The sequence below is a fragment of the Aethalodelphis obliquidens genome, unplaced genomic scaffold (genome assembly GCF_003676395.1).
Source record: "Aethalodelphis obliquidens isolate GAN/ISIS:26980383/991018 unplaced genomic scaffold, ASM367639v1 scaffold8, whole genome shotgun sequence".
In the NCBI taxonomy this organism is placed as follows: Eukaryota; Metazoa; Chordata; class Mammalia; order Artiodactyla; family Delphinidae; genus Aethalodelphis; species Aethalodelphis obliquidens.
Window position 1 is genome coordinate 7,381,951 of NW_020837952.1, and position 18,371 is coordinate 7,400,321.

Below are 18,371 nucleotides of genomic sequence, written 5' to 3' on the forward strand. Positions count from 1 at the left end.
TTCTTTCTACAAGTTTTATGGTTTTAGGTCTTATGTTCAAGGCTTTAATCCATTTTGAGCCATTTTTTTGTGTTTGGTGTAATATAGTAGTCCAGTTTTCCCAACACCGTTCATTGAAGAGATTATCCTTTGCCTGTTGTTTATTCTTGGCTCCTCTGTCATAAGTTAATTGACCATGTGTGCATGGGTTTATTTCTGGGCTCTCTATTCTGTTCCATTAATCTATGTATCTGTTTCTATGCCAATACCATACTGTTCTGATTATTATGGCTTTGTAATATAGTTTGAAATCAGGAAGTATCATACCTTCAGTTTTGTTCTTCTTTCTCAAGATTTCTTTGGCTATTTGGTGTCTTTTGTGGTTCCACACAAATTTTAGGATTGTTTGTTCCCTGTGAAAAATGCAACTGGAATTTTGATAGTGATTGCAATGAATCTGTAGATTGCTTTGGGTGGTATGGACATTTTAACAATATTAATTCTTCCAATCCATGAGCAGAGAGTATCTTTCTACTTATTGTGTCTTCTTCAATTCCTTTCATTGATGTCTTATAGTTTTCAGTGTATGTGTCTTTCACCTCCTTGGTTAAACTTATTCCTAGATATTTTATTCTTTATGCTACAATCGAAAGTGGAATCTTTTTTTTTTTTTTTTTTTTTTGCAGTACGCGGGCGTCTCACTGTTGTGGCCTCTCCCATCGGAGAATAGGCTCCGGACACGCAGGCTCAGCGGCCAATGGCTCACGGGCCCAGCCACTCCGCGGCATGTGGGATCTTCCCGGACCGGGGCACAAACCCGTATCCCCTGCATCGGCAGGCAGACTCTCAGCCACCGCGCCACCAGGGAAGCCCTGGAATCATTTTTTAAATTTCTCTTTTTGATAGTGATTAATGTATAAAAACACAACTCATTTCTGTATATTGATTTTATATCCTGCAACTTTACTGAATTCATTCATTAGTTCTAACCATTTTTGGTGTAGTGTTTAGGATCTTCTATATATAATATCATGTCATGTCATCTGCAAATCTTCTTCCTTTCTGATCTGAATGCCCCTTATTTCTTTTTTTGCCAACTGCAGTGACTAGGACTACCAATATTATGTTGAATAAAAGTGGCAAGGAAAAGCTTTCAGCTTCAGTTGAGTTTAATGTTAGATGAGGGCTTGTAACATATGGCTTTTATGGTGTTGAGGTACATTCCTTCCATACCCACTTTTTTTTTTTTTTTTCATACCCACTTTTGTTGAGAGTTTGTTTGTAATCCTTTTTCTGCACCATTGAGATGACCGTATGATTTTTATCCTTCATTTTGTTAATGGGGTGTATCACAACTGATTGACTTGCAGATGTTTAACCACCCTTGCATCCCTGAAATAAATCCCATTTGACTATGGTGTATGATCCGTTTAATGTATTGTTGAATTCAGTTTGCTAATATTTTGTTGAGGATTTTTGCATGTATATTCATCAGGGACACTGGCCTGTAATTTTCTTTACTTGTAGTGTGTCCTTGTCTGGTTTTTGTATCAAGGTTATGCTAGCCTCATAAAATGAATTTGGAGTTTGAGAAGGATTGGTATTAGTTCTTCTTTAAATGTTTGGTAGAATTCACCAGTGAAGCCACCTGGCCCTGGACTTTTGTCTGTTGGAAGGTTTTTGATTACAGATTCAATCTCTTTACTAGTACAGGCATACCTTGGAGATATTGCAGGATCAGTTCCAGACCACTGTAATAAATCAAATATCGAAATAAAGCAAGTCACAAATTTTCTGGCTTCCCAGTGCATATGAAAGTTATGTTTAGACTATATTGTAGTCTATTAAGTGTAAAATAGCATTATGTCTAAAAAAAAATGTACATACCTTAATTTTAAAATATTTTATTGCTAAAAAATGCCAAAACAACATAATAGTAACATGAAAGATCACTGATCACAGATCACTGTAACAAATAATGAAGAAATTTGAAAAATTACAAGAATTACCAAAACATGACATGGAGACACAAAGTAAGCAAATGCTGTTAGAAAAATAGGGCTGATAGACTTGATCAATGCAGGGTTGCCACAAACCTTCAATTTGTAAAAATCACAGCATCTGTGAAGCGCAATAAAGCCAAGCTCAGTAAAATGAGGTATGCTTCTAATGGGATTCCTCAGATTTTCTATTTCCTCATGACTTAGTCCTGGTAGGTTGTATATGTCTAGGAATTTATCCATTTCTTCTAGGTTGTCCAACTTGTTGGCATATAATTGTTCACAGTAGTCTCTTGAGGTACCAGGTGTTAACATCTCTTTCATTTCTGAGTCCTCTTTTTTCCTTGGTGAGTCTAGCTACAGGTTTGTCTATTTTATCTTTTTTTTATTTTATTTTTTATTTTATTTTTTTTTTTTTGCGGTACACAGGCCTCTCACTGATGTGACCTCTCCCGTTGCGGAGCACAGCCTCCGGACGCACAGGCCTAGCGGCCATGGCTCACGGGCCCAGCCGCTCCACAGCATGTGGGATCTTCCCGGACAGGGGCACGAACCCGTGTCCCCTGCATCGGCAGGACTCTCAGCCATCAGGGAAGCCCTATTTTATCTTTTTTTAAAAAATAAAAACTAGCTCCTAGTTTCACTGTTCTTTTCTATTGTTTCTCTATTTCATTTATTTCTACTCTGATATTTATTTCCTTCCTTCTACTTACATTAGGTGTAGCTTGTTCTTCTTTTTCTAGTTCCTGGAGGTGTAAAGTTAGGTTATTTGCAATCTTTCTCATTTCTTAATGTAGGCATTTGTCACTATGAACTTCCCTTTTAGAAGTACTTTCACTGCATCCCATAGGTTTTGTATTTAGTATATTGTATTTCCATTTTCATTCGTCTCTGGGTATTTTTTACTTTCTCTTTTTATTTCTTCTTTGACTCGTTGATTATTCAGTAGCATATGTTTAAGCTCTACATGTTTATGAATTTTCCAGTTTTCCTCTTATCATTGATTTCTAGTTTCATACCACTGTGGTCAGAAAAGATTCTTGATATGATTCAATCTCCTTAAATTTATTAAGACTTGTTTCGTGCCTGACATATACTCTATCTTAGAGAATGTTCCATGTGCACTTGAGAAGAATGTGTATTCTGTTACTTTTGGATGGAATGTTCTATACATGTCTGTTAAGTCTATCTGGTCTAACTTGTCATTTAAGGCCAATGCTTCCTTACTGATTTTCTGTCTGCATGATTTATCCATTGATGAAAGTGGGGAATTAAGGTCCCCTATTATTGTATTGCTGTCTATTTCTCCCTTTAGGTCGGTTAATATTTACTTTAAGTGCTCCTAAAACCTGCCCCCTTTCTTATCTCTGTTAGCAACACCACCCAGTCACCCAAAACAGAAACTGAGAATCACCTATTCACAATTACTTCCCTCTCCTCTCATATTTAGCCGATTTCCAAACTCTGGCACCATCTCCTGGATCCACTTGATCTTCTCAGCTCCTGTCCTCTCTTCTCCACTCCCATCACTGATAGGCAGAGAATTTAGTTAATGGAACAAGACCTCCAGAGTTCTTTTAGGCCTCCAGCAGAGCAACTGGCTATGTTCCCATGATGACTGCTCTGTTGGCCTATCAGCCTTTATCCCTGAATAAATAAAATCTCTAACCTATCCTTGATGAACACGTAGTGTGAGTGAGAAATAAACCGTTGTTTCAAGATATTAAGGGGGTTGTTTCTTACCCATCTCTATCCTGATTTCAGCATCTCCTGCACTACTACAACAGCCCCCTAACAAGTGTCTCTCCCTCCACTCTAAATCCCCTGTATTTTTCCAAAGTGCTACCAGAGTTACCTTTATAAAACAATCATTCCATTTCTCTGATGAAAATCTTCAGAGGTTCCTTTTTGCCTCAAAATATTCCAGAAATATTCCAAAGTCCTTAATATACCTCTTAAAGCCTACCTCAAAATTAGGCTCTATATACATTGTCTCCAGCATTCAAAATAATACTACCTCTCCATACATACCATAGTTTTTAATACTCCTGAGTCTTTGCCCAGGCTAGCCTATCTGCTTGAAATGCATTCCCACCCTATACCACCCCACCCTACCTCTGCCTGCCTAGCCAAACAAACCATTTGGCAACTGTCCCTCCCATTTTCTCAACAGCTATTCAAATTTCTGTCTCTTCTCAATGACCCTATTTTGCCAATGCTCTTTATTGGAACACACTAGCCCCCTAACCCAAAAGGATAAGTCTCCTAGATCACAAGGAATATCAGGGCTTCAAGGTAGGAGCTCCCTCAAATTCCTTTGTTCAGTTACCAAACATTTGTCCCCACCCCTTTCTTGACCTTTTCCTCTATCTTAATAAAGGAGATAATAATTCTACCTCTGCTCTGGATTTCATCTTCTCTTCATGCTCAAGGACTTCACTCCATTATCACCACTCTCTAATGTCTTTTGCTAATTCCCCAAACATATAAATATGCTCAAGTCTCTCATCTTCAAAAACTCTTGGGACTTCTTGGGACTTCTCTGGTGGTCCAGTGGTTAAGACTCTGCGCTTCCAATGCAGGGGACATGGGTTTGATCCCTGGTCCAGGAAGATCCCACATGCTGTGGAGCAACTAAGCCTGTGCACCCCAACTACTGAGCCTGAGCTCTAGAGCACACGAGCCACAACTACTGAGCGCGTGCGCCACAACTACTGAAGCCCGCGCGCCCTAGAGTCTGTGCACCGCAACTATCAAGCCTGCGCGTCACAACTACTAAAGCCCGTGCGCCTACAGCCCATGTTCCACAACGAGAAGCCACCGCAACGAAGAGTAGCCCCTGCTCGCCACAACTAGAGAAAGCCCGTGCGCAGCAACAAAGACCCAAAACAGCCATAAATTAATTAATTTTTTAAAATTCAATATATTAAAAAAAAAAATCAAGCCCCTACCTACCTTTCTAGCCTTTTCTATAAATAATCCCCATAAACATCCCATGTGTAGGCATATCCTGTCCTTGAAGTTTGTCAAAGGCATCATGCTGCTCTGCTCTACACCTCCACCGTTTATGTAGGTAGTTCCTCCCCTAGAGCTCTCTTCCTTATACCTGTCTACCTGGTTAACTCCTGTCGGCCCTTCAAGATTCATAATCCCCTGACAGAAAGTCTTTCCAGATCTCCACTGTACTTCCAAAGCACTTTGTGCATTCCTCTAGCTCAGAGTTCATCAGCCTGCAGTATCCTGACTGACTTCTCAGTCTAAGTTCTTTGAAGGTAAGGACTATGTCTTGTTTTTTTACACCCCCAGCACCTAATACTTCGTAACTATTCATATGCTAGTTGAATTAATGAATCCACTGAGACTCAATTCAAACTTTACCTTCTCTGAAAAGTTGAAACTGTCATTTAGAATTAAGCACTCTTCCTCCTGCTTTCATATTACATTTTATTACCAGCTTGTAACACTCATGACCTTGTAATTTATTTACTCTTTTGTAATGTATAAAAATAAAACATGAGCTCCTTGACAATAGGGACAATGTCGCATCTACCTTGGTATCTTTAGCATATAACACAATATCTAACCAAGAAACGGGCGCCTATTAAATGTTTGAGTAAATGAGTAAGTTGCTCTTTTCATAAATTTTCTTGAGGTATTACCTGCCTTGAAGATCACTTTGTATTGTAAAAATAAAGAAGAACCAGAAACTAAGAGAAGACCTTCTAACAAAGAACTGTCCTGGAAAGAAAACATATAGGTGATGTTTATTTTAACAAAGACTAATAATAAACTGAGTTTCTCTGATTTCTAAGCTAGTACTATATGACAGGCTCATAGTGCACCAAAGCAAAAGCTGGGTTGGTAAGATGAAACAGTGGCAAGTGAATGCCTATAATTCTTAATAGAAAATCTATAATCTTTTCAGAGGGCCTCAGGTGGCAGACTGCGTGTGTGCGTGTGTACGTATGGCTAAATTTGTGTCCCCTACTGCGGGAAATGAGCAAAGCACAAGTCAACAATAAAGTACAGGACAGAACAGCGAGAACAGAAGAGACTCATGGCCTAAAACACATTATGGATCTGAACAGATCCTATAGCTGAATCCAGTCAGACTGCTAAACTGAAAAGACAATTGCTATTTCCCAACCTATAAGAAACTAATAGGCAGAAAAACAGTTATGAAAACAATGTTAATTCCAAAGAGAAAAAGGAAGAAAAAGAGAAAAATAAAGCACACAGAAATAAAGCACCATTTTATCTCTGCCAATATAACTTCAATGCTCTTCTGTTATCTAACAGCACTAGAGAACATTATTTAGAGACTAGTAATTTGATCATGTTTAATATAGACTGTCCTTCTGTGAGGTAGGCTATGTTGCTGACTGTGGCCACCAAATCGATGTAAATACATCCCAGCTACATGGAAAGTGTGCTCATTAATATCTGTAGATACCTTTTTGTCTCTCTTCTGTATCATCTACTAACTATAGGTGAAGTAAAATATTGAAGCTCGCCTAAGAATTCATTAAGTGCAGCTCCAATCTCAAGTGTTTACATTTTAAATGAGTAAATGTATCAGGAGGTATTATTGTATTTAACCTTGAGATACCTCCAAAAGTCAATTTTCCTGTACCCTAAAAGGAAACAGACCAACAACTCTATTTTACATATAAAGACACTGATTCAGCAGAGTTCATGAGGGTAAACTCAGCACAGCCTCAGAGAACTTCAAACAGGGTTAAAAATTCAAGTCTCAAGCACTGGCTCTGATTTTACTCCCTCACAAAACCTACACAGAAACTAAACAGGTTTGATTCCTTTCAGTAGTCCTATCTTACCAGTCAATCACACTTCATTTTTCAGCCATCATACTCATTCAGTTAAAAAGAAAGAAAAACTATTTCTGCACTATCATATAGGGAAAATACTCCAAGCGCAAACCCTCTTCGTCTTCCTCTTCTTTTTGTCAAAAATACTGCTAGGGCAACTAAGCCCGTGCACCACAACTACTGAGCCTGTGCTCTAAAGGCTGTGAGCTACAACTACTGAGCCCGAGTGCCACAACTACTGAAGCCCACGCGCCTAGAGCCCGTGCTCTGCAACAAGAGAAGCCAGTGCACCACAACAAAGAGTGGTCCCCGCTCGCCGCAACTAGAGAAAGCCCACGTGCAGAAAGGAAGACCCAAGGCAGCCATAAATTAAAAAAAATTTTTTTAATTAAAAAAAAATACTGCTAGGATAGAGAGTAAAACACAAAGAATAAATTTTAAACCAAATAACTCTGAAGGGAAAATAAGGAGAACTGGAAAGGGGGATAACTAATTTAAGGCTGAAGATACCATGATAAAGGTAAAACTTTGGTAGTACAGGCACAACTTAGTTCAGGATTTCAGTTGTTGGCCTTAGTATAGCTCTGCCCCAAATCAAGACTCTAACAATGATCTCTCTTGGGTACAGTGTTAGCTAGGAGGGGCAAAACAACTGGCAAAGGGAATTCCCTGGTGGTCCAATAGTTAGGGCTCTGTGCTTCCACTGCAGGGTGCACGGGTTCAATCCCTTGTCGGGGAACTAAGATCCCGCGTGGTGCACCCAAAAAAAAAAAAAAAAACTGAGAAAATCACTATCTAGACACAGACCTCTAGAACATATGCCTCAAAATATCTAATTATTTTTCTTTCCTTCTCTTTTCCTTACAGCTAATAGAGGAATAAGACAAAAATCACATGCTCTAGAGCTCTTTTGGCACTGGAGAGATCAAGATCCTAGCAAATTTAACTTCAGTGTGAGCAGAAAACTTAGAATGGAATGTACAGAGGGAAACATGGTAAAGACAAAGAGGAACCCAGCTTTGTGGAACTGGTCCAAAAGAGGCAGACAAAATGAGAGTTTGGGGGATGCTCTGAAGGGTTCCAGAACATTACACCTAAACAAAGGAAGGTTTCTGTGGTTTTCCAGAGGAGAGGCATCCAGTTGAAACAATGGTATACCCCAGGGCAGCAAGGTGTGACAACAGGGAAGGTGAAAGAACAAGTAATTTATCTGTAGCTAAAGTCTAACCCTGAAAGCAAAGGGAAAACAGCAAACTGTAAGGCAGGTGAGATAAAGCAGCCAGATTTTAAAAATATATATGGGCTTCCCTGGTGGCACAGTGGTTAAGAATCTGCCTGCCAATGCAGGGGACACAGGTTCAAGCCCTGGTCTGGGAAGATCCCACATGCCATAGAGCAACAAAACCTGTGTGCCACAACTACTGAGCCTGCGCTCTAGAGCCCGCGAGCCACAACTACTGAGTTCACGTGCCACAACTGAAGCCCGTGTACCTAGAACCCGTGCTCCACAAGAGAAGACACCACAGTGAGAAGCCCACGCACCGCAACGAAGAGTAGGCCCCGCTCGCCACAACCAGAGAAAGCCCACGCACAGCAATGAAGACCCAACGCAGCCAAAAATAAATAAATAAATAAATAAAATAAATTAAAAAAAAAAAAAGAGGGCTTCCCTGGTGGCACAGTAGTTGAGAGTCCGCCTGCCGATGCAGGGGACACGGGTTCGTGCCCCGGTCCGGGAAGATCTCACGTGCCGCGGAGCGGCTAGGCCCATGAGCCATGGCCGCTGAGCCTGTGCGTCCGGAGCCTGTGCTCCGCAACGGGAGAGGCCACAACAGTGAAAGGCCCGCGTACCACACACACACACACAAAAAAAAAAATATATATATATATATATATATATATATATATATAATTTGTGAGTATAGGGAGGAAAAATGTATTTCAAATGTATCCCTTATTAAGTTTGGATTGTCAATGCCTTGATCACTTTCCTCCTAGTTCTGTTATAAAGCTTACACAAGTCTGAACCACCCTTCTCCAAGGAAGCATTCCCCATAATGCTGCTCACGTGCCAAAACCACGCACAAATTCTTACAACTGGCACATCCAACAAAAACACAGCCCCCACAAAAATATGAACTGCATACCTGGAAAATCTAGTCTTTTAATATGAATGTTGACCACTTTAAGGTCCGATCAGCTTTTAGGAAAGAGAAAAGTGCTTTGCAGATATGAAATACGGTTTTGATCATTATTAATAATAAACACTGAAGCACAAATGTTGTTATCAACATGGAATATACCAAAAACATCCATACAAGGAAGATAATGAATCAAGTGGCAAAGGAAACTAGCTAATAATGTTAAAAGTCTATCTCTATTCTGTACACTAGACAAGAATTGTATGGAAGACTAACAGTGGGAGCAAAATTACCTCCAAAAGATCAAGACAGCACTTGACTAGTCTGCAAACCAGCTTTTTCTCTTTCTTTTCCCACTACAGACTCACAACCAATAAATATCAATTAGAAATAAGCTAAGTTATTTTATTAAACTTAGAAGGTTTTGCACAGAAAAGGAAATCATAAACAAAACAGACAACCCTCAGAATGGGAGAAAATATTTGCAAATGAGGCAACCAACAAGGGATTAATCTCCAAAATATGTAAACAGCCCATGCAGCTCAATATCAAAAAAACAAACAACCCAATCAAAAAATAGGCAGAAGAGGGACTTCCCTGGTGGCACAGAGGTTAAGAATCCACCTGCCAATGCGGGGGACACGGGTTCGAGCCCTGGTCTGGGAAGATTCCCACATGCCACAGAGCAACTAAGCCCTTGAGCCACAACTACTGAGCCTGTGCTCTAGAGCCCGCGAGCCACAACTACTGAGCGCACTCGCCTAGAGCCCGTGCTCCACAACAAGAGAAGGCACTGCAATGAGAAGCCCGCACACCACAACGAAGAGTAGCCTCTGCCCACCGCAACTAAAGAAAGCCCACACGCAGCAACAAAGACCCAAAACAGCCAAAAATAAATAAATAATTAATTAATTTTTAAAAAATGGGCATAAGATCTAAACACATTTCTCCAAAGAAGACATACAGATGGCTAAAAAGCACATGAAAAGATGCTCAACGTCATCTAATTATTAGAGAAATGCAAATCAAAACTACAATGAAGGGCTTCCCTGGTGGCGCAGTGGTTGAGAATCCGCCTGCCGATGCAGGGGACGCGGGTTCGTGCCCCGGTCCGGGAAGATCCCACATGCCGCGGAGCAGCTGGGCCCGTGAGCCATGGCCGCTGAGCCTGCGCGTCCGGAGCCTGTGCTCCGCAACGGGAGGGGCCCCAGCAGTGAGAGGCCCGCGTACCGCAAAAAAAAAAAACACACACACACAAAAAAAACTACAATGAAGTATCACCTCATACCTGTCAGAATGGCCATCATGAAAAAATCTACAAACAATAAATGCTGGAGAGGGTGCGGAAAAAAGGGAACCCTCCTACACTGTTGGTGGGAATGTAAATTGGTACAGCCACTACGGAAAACAGTATGGAGGTTCCTTAAAAAACTAAAATAAACCCAGCAATCCCACTCCTGGGCATATACCTGGAGAAAACCATAAGTCAAAAAGATACATGCACCCCAATGTTCACTGCAGCACTATTAACAATAGCCAAGACATGGAAGCAATCTAAATGTCCATCATCAGAGGAATGGATAAAGAAGATGTGGTACACATATACAATGGAATATTACTCAGCCATAAAAAAGAACAAAATAATGCCATTTGCAGCAACATGGATGGACCCAGAGATTGTCATATTGAGTGAAGTAAGTCAGACACAGAAAGACAAATATCATATGTTTATATGTGGAATCTAAAAAAAGGGTCCAATGAACTTATTTACAAAACAGAAATAGAGTCACAGATGTAGAAAACAAACTTATGGTTACCAAGTGGGAAAGAGGGGGTAGGGATAAATTGGGAGGCTGGGATTGACATACACACACTTACATAAAATAGATAACTCATAAGAACCTACTATATAGCACAGGGAACTCTACCTAATACTCTGTAATGACCTATATGGGAAAAGAATCTAAACAAGAGTGGATGTATGTATATGTATAACTAATTCACTCTGCTGTACAGCAGAAACTAACACAACACTGTAAATCAACTATACTTCAATAAAAATTAATTTTTTTAAAAAGAGAAAGAAACTGAGTTATTTTAAACCCTGCTGATTACCTCACTTATCTTTACACTTCTAGCTCTACAGGATAAGGACTTAAGCTGAGATCTTTTGGGACCTGAGTAATTGTGTGGGTGCAAACCTATAGTTTTTATTTGCCTGCAAAAGATTTTGAGGTCTTCAATGAAAAACAAAAACAAGCTGCAAAACAATCTATTAACGCCTTTAGAGCATTGGGCTAAGTCAGGGAAGAGACCTTACAAGAGCATTTAACCAGTAGTTTCATTTTTTCCCTCAAGAAAATACCGGGAAAGGCCTGAAAAGTACCTCCCAGGAAAAATCAAAGTCTTTGACAATTTAGAAAAGCAAGCAAGCAGTTAAAGGAACTGAAAAGATTTTTTATTTTCTTGTGGTATACAAACTAAGGAGGAATAGAATAAAATGAGTCCCTTAAAAATACCGAAAGTGTTTTGACTATTGGGAGACATGACTGCCTGAGGCTTTTTTACCTTTTCTCCTTATTCTCTCTCATCTCGAGGCTGGGGTTCCCAATTTGATCAGTTTTTTTTTTAAAAGCACAGTTAAGTACTCTGGGAAACTTACTGTCAAAACTATAAAACAGCTTTCCCAGTATAGGTTCAAACAACTGGACTGAACAACTCATAAGAGATCTTGCAGAAAAGCAAAACGAGTGGACTTCCCTGGTGGTCCAGTGGTTAAGACTCCAGGCCCCCAATGCAAGGGGGCTGGGTTGTATCCCTAGTCAGGGAACTAGCTCCCACATGCATGCCACAATTAAGAGTCCACATGCCGCAACTAAGAGCCCACATGCCACAACTAAGGGATCCCGCATGCCGCAACAAAGTTCCCACATGCCGCAACTGAGACCCAGTGCAGCCAAATAAATAAATATTAAAAAAAAAAAAAGGGGCTTCCCTGGTGGCGCAGTGGTTGAGAGTCCGCCTGCCGATGCAGGGGACATGGAGTTTGTGCCCCGGTCCGGGAAGATCCCACATGCCGCAGAGCGGCTGGGCCCGTGAGCCATGGCCGCTGAGCCTGCGCGTCCGGAGCCTGTGCTCCGCAACGGGAGAGGCCACAACAGAGAGAGGCCCGCATACCACAAAAAGAAAAAAAAAAAAAAAGAAGAAGAAAAGCAAAAAGAACACCTGGATTTAGGAAACATCCCAGAATCTTTCCTTTCATACCGCCTAAGTAAAAATGATGAAACCACTGCAGATTATTGTAATTAGGGCTTTCAACACCAATTTTTTTTAAGTGTTAGAGAAAATAGATACACACTAAGGAAATCTAAGGGAACTCAAAGAGGAGTTAAAACAGATCAAGGTTAAGAAATCTTTCCTATCTATATCTGTTTTCAGAAATAAACTCAAACTTAAGAAGGAATGGACAGAGTAACTTTATTGGAGAGATGGAACAAGTGCTACACTGCTAAAGTGACAATCATGGTAAGAACGAAAGGTAACCACTAAAAGACAATTAAGTGGCATATTTTCTACAGACAGTGAAAAGGATACAGCTGGAGGAAAATACTAAAGCCACTGTGTATGAAGAATATCTCTAAAATTAGACCCACCAACTGTATTCATGCACACATATTCAAGCCATGAGTCCACTTATTTTTCCTACTTGTAAGTTGGCAGCACATTCCACAGAGGGACACTCAGAGTCCTTTATCCCATCTTACAAGTAGGCACAGGGAAACAAAACAAAACAAAACAAAACACACACACACAGACAACTACACACACACAATTTCACAAAATTCTCTCCTCTGTACTTCCTGGGACCATGTAACAAAAATGCAACACTTTTTATCCCTTCCTCAAAATCTGCTTTTTCCTGAAAGCTTTCCTTGAGTTCATGAAGAGAGGAATAAGCAATGCATCATTCAGAAACCATTACCTGTACTGAAACATTGTCAGTACTCAGTACAGTATTTATCTCTAAGAGGTGAGAAAATGGCATAGAGATGTTTGAATGTCTCTGGGTCCTGAGAAAGACTTCCTAGAAACTTCGTGAAAGGATTTTAAAAGAGACAAGAGAAATGAGGTAGAAGCCTTATTAATGTGCCAAAATTATGTCAGAATTATTCACAAAACGAGAATATACCTTTTTACAATAATAATAACAGAATCAGATCCAGTCCAATAGATACAAGTTCCCCAATTCTCCCACTCCCACTTCCCACTCAAACCATTCTCTCATGGGCCTGGAAGCTTTCAATGTCCTGGCAAAAGTTTAAACAAAAACCTAGCTTTGCAACCAGCATTCCTACAAAGTGTTAAAAGCACTACCTCGCCCGCTTTGCCTTCCTAAGCTGGAACAGTTGCCGGGACTGCCCCAAAGAGAAATCTCATCCTGGCCACTCTAGCCAGAAGATCAATGAAGGTAACAAATATACCAATCAAGAAATGAGAAAGGAAAAAATAAATGAGGGATAAACCACACAACTCAGGGGGCCTGCTCCTTTTACCCTCAGACTTAATATAATTTAGTTGCTAAAAACGACCCCACAAATGGATTTGTAGAAAAAAGGATAAGATGTTCCCCCAAACCAAACATTCCACCATTGTTAAAGAAAGCTATTCTTACAAGTTTTCAAGCTCAACTGTCTCCACATGAATGGGGGAAAAAAATCTAACCCATACAGCCCAGACCATAAATATTAACATCTTCAGGGTACTAAAAACTTCAAAGTGGAACCAGCCTACTCAGTTCTCTGGGGCCAAAGAGGTAAGGATGGTGATGTTTGTCTCATCAGGGATGTGAACAAACCTCAAGGCAAGAGCCTGCAACAGTAAAAATTCTAGCCACATGAAATCTGAGATAATCTTCCGCGGAGACCACCAACACCACACTCCATCCTCTCTGCCTTCAAAGTGCTTTCACTCAATGACCTGAAAGCACAAGACTTCTGTCAAAACAGAAACGTGGCAAGAACTGACAAAAAAAAAATCTCAAGTTCTTCCAGTAAGTGCCTTACAAAATCCTAGTGGAAATACATGTCTCTCATTTATGGCAATGAGAGAATTCAAGAATAAAACTCCTCTTCTTGGGGACTTCCCTGGTGGTTCAGTGGTAAAGAATCTGCCTTACAACACAGGGGACGCAGGTTTGTATCCCTGGTCAGGGAACTAAGATCTCACATGCCACGGGGCAACTAACCCTGTGTGCCACAGCTACCAAGTTCGCACGCCTCAACTAGAGCCCACGCGCTCTGGAAGCTGTGCGCCACAACTACAGAGCCCACGCACCCTGGAGCCCGCACGCCACAACTAGAGAGAAGCCCACACACCACAACCAAGAGCCCGCATACCTCAACAAAGATTCCCCACCCCGTGCCGCAACTAGGACTCGACACAGACAAAAATAAAAATAAAATAAGTAAATCTTTAAAAAAAAAACCTCTTCTTTACCTATTCAATCAATAAATTTGTTGAGCACCTACTGCATATCAAGGGCTATACTAAGGGCTGAGGATACAGCAACTAACAAAACAAGACCATCTAAACCTCATGAAACTTACACTCTAATGCGGGAGACTAAATATGTACAGTATGTTATAGGTTGATAAGGGGTAAGGAGGAAAATACAGCAAAATGGGATAGGAATTTATATAAGTATATGTGGAGGAATGGCTTTGGAATTTAGATAGCCCAGGAAATGTCACTGTTAGAGTGACATTTGAGTAAAGCCCTGAAGGTGAGGGTAGAAGGCTATGCAGCTTTACACGGAAAAGGTGATCCATGAAGATCCAAGTGCCAGCTGCTGAGGCAGAAGTGTACCTGATGTACTCAAGGGACAGAGAGGAGACCAGTGAACATGTTTGCAGCGTGGTGGTGGTGGGGGGGGAGGTTGCTACATATCTTGGACTTTAAAGACGACTGTAAAGTCTCTGATTTTTATTCTGATAGAGGAAGGTAACCAACTCCTCTTCAGACTTCTTTCAATTAAAAAATATCAGGCACCCTATTCTTATATGTGCAAGTTTTAAAATTTTTGTTTTAAATTGAAGATCTACAGTGTAGATCCTAGAGTGGACGCGAAACTGGAACTTAAACTCTGAAATACAATTTTCGCTGACAGTTATCAGACCTTCAATAAAGATTCTCTGTTCTCTCAACTTTGTGGAGAACTGCAACAGGGAGGAAAAATACAACTAAAAGTGAACTGAATGGACTAACTACTACCACTTTCCACCACTATTTAAGCCGTTTTAGTTTTGATGTCCCAGACTCCAAAAAGGGGGGAAAAATAGGAGAAATAAAAAGAGAGGTGAAAAAAAAAGCATTAGGAAGAAAGAGGAGCCACAAACAACTGATCCAAGTGCCAATTTGACTATCCAAAAATACAATAAAAAGGCAAGGAATGTGTGACATTCCTGAAGTGGAACCTGTCACCTCCCTCCTCCCGTCTCCATGCTGCCTACCAACACAGGGCTCAGGCTTCTCAATTTTGGTTAAGTCTATTTGAAAAAATATATATAAAAGGACATTCATCCAACTGAGAGCTGAATTTAAATTTTCCCACACCTCTCTTTGATTTAATGAACCTCTGGAACTGTTATTCGATCATTTCTCATCATTATCCAAGAACAATTCACTTTGAGTGAATAAATAGTCTGAAGACTTACTAGGTTAATGGTCACAAACGTTGAAATTTTGGGTTCCACAGGTAACGGAAATCGAGAAGAGTTTTCAGAGTAACTAGCCTCAAGAGTTAGTTACGAGCTTAGCGTAGGCCCAACTTTTAAGCTCCAGAACCATCTCCCTGTACGTTCCAACTCAAATCTCTGTCCCTGTAATGAACTCGGACACCAGCATAATCTGAAACACTCCAACACCTTTCCCTCCCATTTTTCCAAGGCTCAAAGGAAAACGGAGACCCAAGAAACACATGGAGCTAGTCACCCCCGAGCACCACAAGGGCGCAACAGTTTTTAGGTCCCACCGCACAGGCCACAGGTGGCGCCAGCCCCACACCCTCCGCCCCGCGCCCCTCGCTTCTCGCCTGAGCTCCCCGAACACACTTGGGGCGTCTCTGGCCTCGGGGCCGTCCTTCACGGGAAGCTCGGGCCCTGACCCACAGCCTGCGGGTCCGTGAAGTGCCAGCGCGGGGACCCAGACCGGGGGCCTCCGCCCGCCCGGCCGCCACGCCCCCTCCCCACAGGCCGCCCGCGCTGCCCGCCCCCTTGGCCGGGAAGTGGCCTCACCTCACGCGTGCCGTAGCCGGGAGGGCGCCCGCGTTTCCGCCCGCCGCCCGGGCTCACGGCCGCTCGGCTGCGGCTCGGCCCCGACGGCCGGCGGCGGCGCGCTTCTGGGGGCGGACTCTTCTCGGCCGGGGTTTCCCCGGGGCCCAGGGCGGGGGAGTAGGGGGGACTGGGGCGGGGGAGGGGAAAGGGGCTTGGGAAGGAGGGGGGAGAGGGGGAGAAAAGGGGGGAACCAAACCCGGAAAGGGAGAAAAGGGGGGAGGGGGAAAATCAGAAGGGGAAGAAAGGCCCAGAGTCCGCCCCCCGCTGCGGCCTGCGCGCTACGTCACCACGTCCGGCGTAATCGTCACCGCGTCTTGCGCCCGGAGCGTCCCTGCTTCCTGTGCCTGTCTCCACGCCTGCAGACACCCCTTGCCTACTCACGCACTTCCCCAGCCCGCACGCACAGGCTGTCCTGTCCAACACACGCGCTTTCTCTGTCGCCCCCGCGTTACCTGGGTCTTCAGCCGCCAATACAGATCCGCTGCGACCCTCAGGTCACCTGAAGCCCATCAAGCCTGTCAGATTCACCCTTGATTTAAACATAATACTAATAACTGTAATTTAAGTTTACAGAGCACTTTCAAAGTAGCCTTTCACTTAGGACAGTAACTCCTGCTCCCGAAACAGCATACATATATGCAGTAAATATTTGTGGTATAAATGGATAAAGATCATGTGGTAGGTATATGTCCATTTTTTCCAGATGTAAAAATTTAACTCTAAATAAAGTAGGTTTAAGTACATCCTATTTGAAATCACTTCTTCCCGCCACCACCCTCTAACCTACAGTTCTTTTTTAAAAAGTTATCTTAAATTTGCAACCTCCCTGACGAAGTGAGAGAGTGGCAAGGACATATACACACTAACAAATGTAAAATAGATAGCTAGTGGGAAGCAGCAGCATAGCACAAGGAGATCACCTCTGTGCTTTGTTACCACCTAGAGGGGTGGGATAGGGAGGGTGGGAGGGAGTCACAAGAGGGAGGAGATATGGGGATATATGTATATGTATAGCTGATTCACTTTGTTACAAAGCAGAAACTCACACACCATTGTAAAGCAATTAAACTCCAATAAAGATGTTAAAAAAAAAAAAGAAAAATTTGCAACCTCCCCACACTGACCTTTCTAGGCAGAATCAATCTAACTACTAATTACATGTATTTGCATCGTTTCTTGACCAACTCCCTCAAAGAAGCATTGTATTAAATATTAATACAATATATTAATACATTGTATTAACTATTTAAGCATTATATATTTACTATGTGACAGGAACTGCAGTAGGAAACAAAAAAATTACAGTATAATGTAAGTGCTATAATAGAGAGGTGTTCAATGTGCTATGGAAACACAAGAAGGAGCAATTAGTTCCTAGATGTAAGAGAGATTGAGTAGGCTACAGAGAAGCTAAAGGTGAAATTTCAGTTAACCTTGAAGAATATAAGTAGGAGTTCATCAGAAAGGCAAGAACGAAGATTCCAGAAAGGTCATAGAGGTAAGAACTTCTCCTTTCCTTCAAGAATCAGCAAGTTCTAGGTTTTCAAGTTGGAGGCAGGAGACAATGACAGCCAGGAGGAAATAATGGCTAATATTTGTGTTATGTATGTATGTATATAGAATATGTAGCATTCTACATCTATTATTTCTGTTTAATCCTCAAAACAATAGGTATTACTGTTATGCTCATTTTGTAAGATAAGGAACCCTGAGGCACCAAAGTCCCAGATTTTGAACTGAGACAATTTATCTTCGAAGCCTGCTCTCAATCACTGCATTATTAGAAATGTAACTGGAAAGGGCAGGTTTCAAAGGACCTGTGTGTCATAATGCAGAGTGAAACAGTTGGGTCTTTTAGGGACAAATGCAGTAACTGAAGAACAGCTAAGGCAGAAACATGAGGCATCCAGCCCTAAGAGAAGCCCTCCTCTGTTTCCCCCGCTTTTGCTAACCTCTTATTCCCCAACTATTTGCCAGGGAGAAGGGGAGCAACTGAAGGCTTCAGATGTGAGGGGGTCTGGGAACTACGTACTGTAGTTAAGACATGAAACAAATAGCAGTATAACTACCTCCCCCAACCTCAAGATAAGG

General features: G+C 41.7%; 1 protein-coding gene across 19 annotated transcripts in view; it reads right to left on the minus strand.

Moving 5' to 3' along the window:
• R3HDM2 (R3H domain containing 2) overlaps positions 1 to 16,338 on the minus strand; it is a 148,859-nt gene extending 132,521 nt beyond the window's left edge. For 17 of the 19 annotated variants that reach the window (XM_027106757.1, XM_027106761.1, XM_027106754.1 and 14 more), the window contains exon 1: positions 16,242 to 16,338. The gene's annotated coding sequence lies outside the window, so the exon portion shown is untranslated. The remainder of the gene's footprint in view (positions 1 to 16,241) is intronic. The other 2 variants (XM_027106740.1, XM_027106742.1) reach the window with 2 other exon arrangements.
• Positions 16,339 to 18,371: the final 2,033 nt, after the last annotated feature.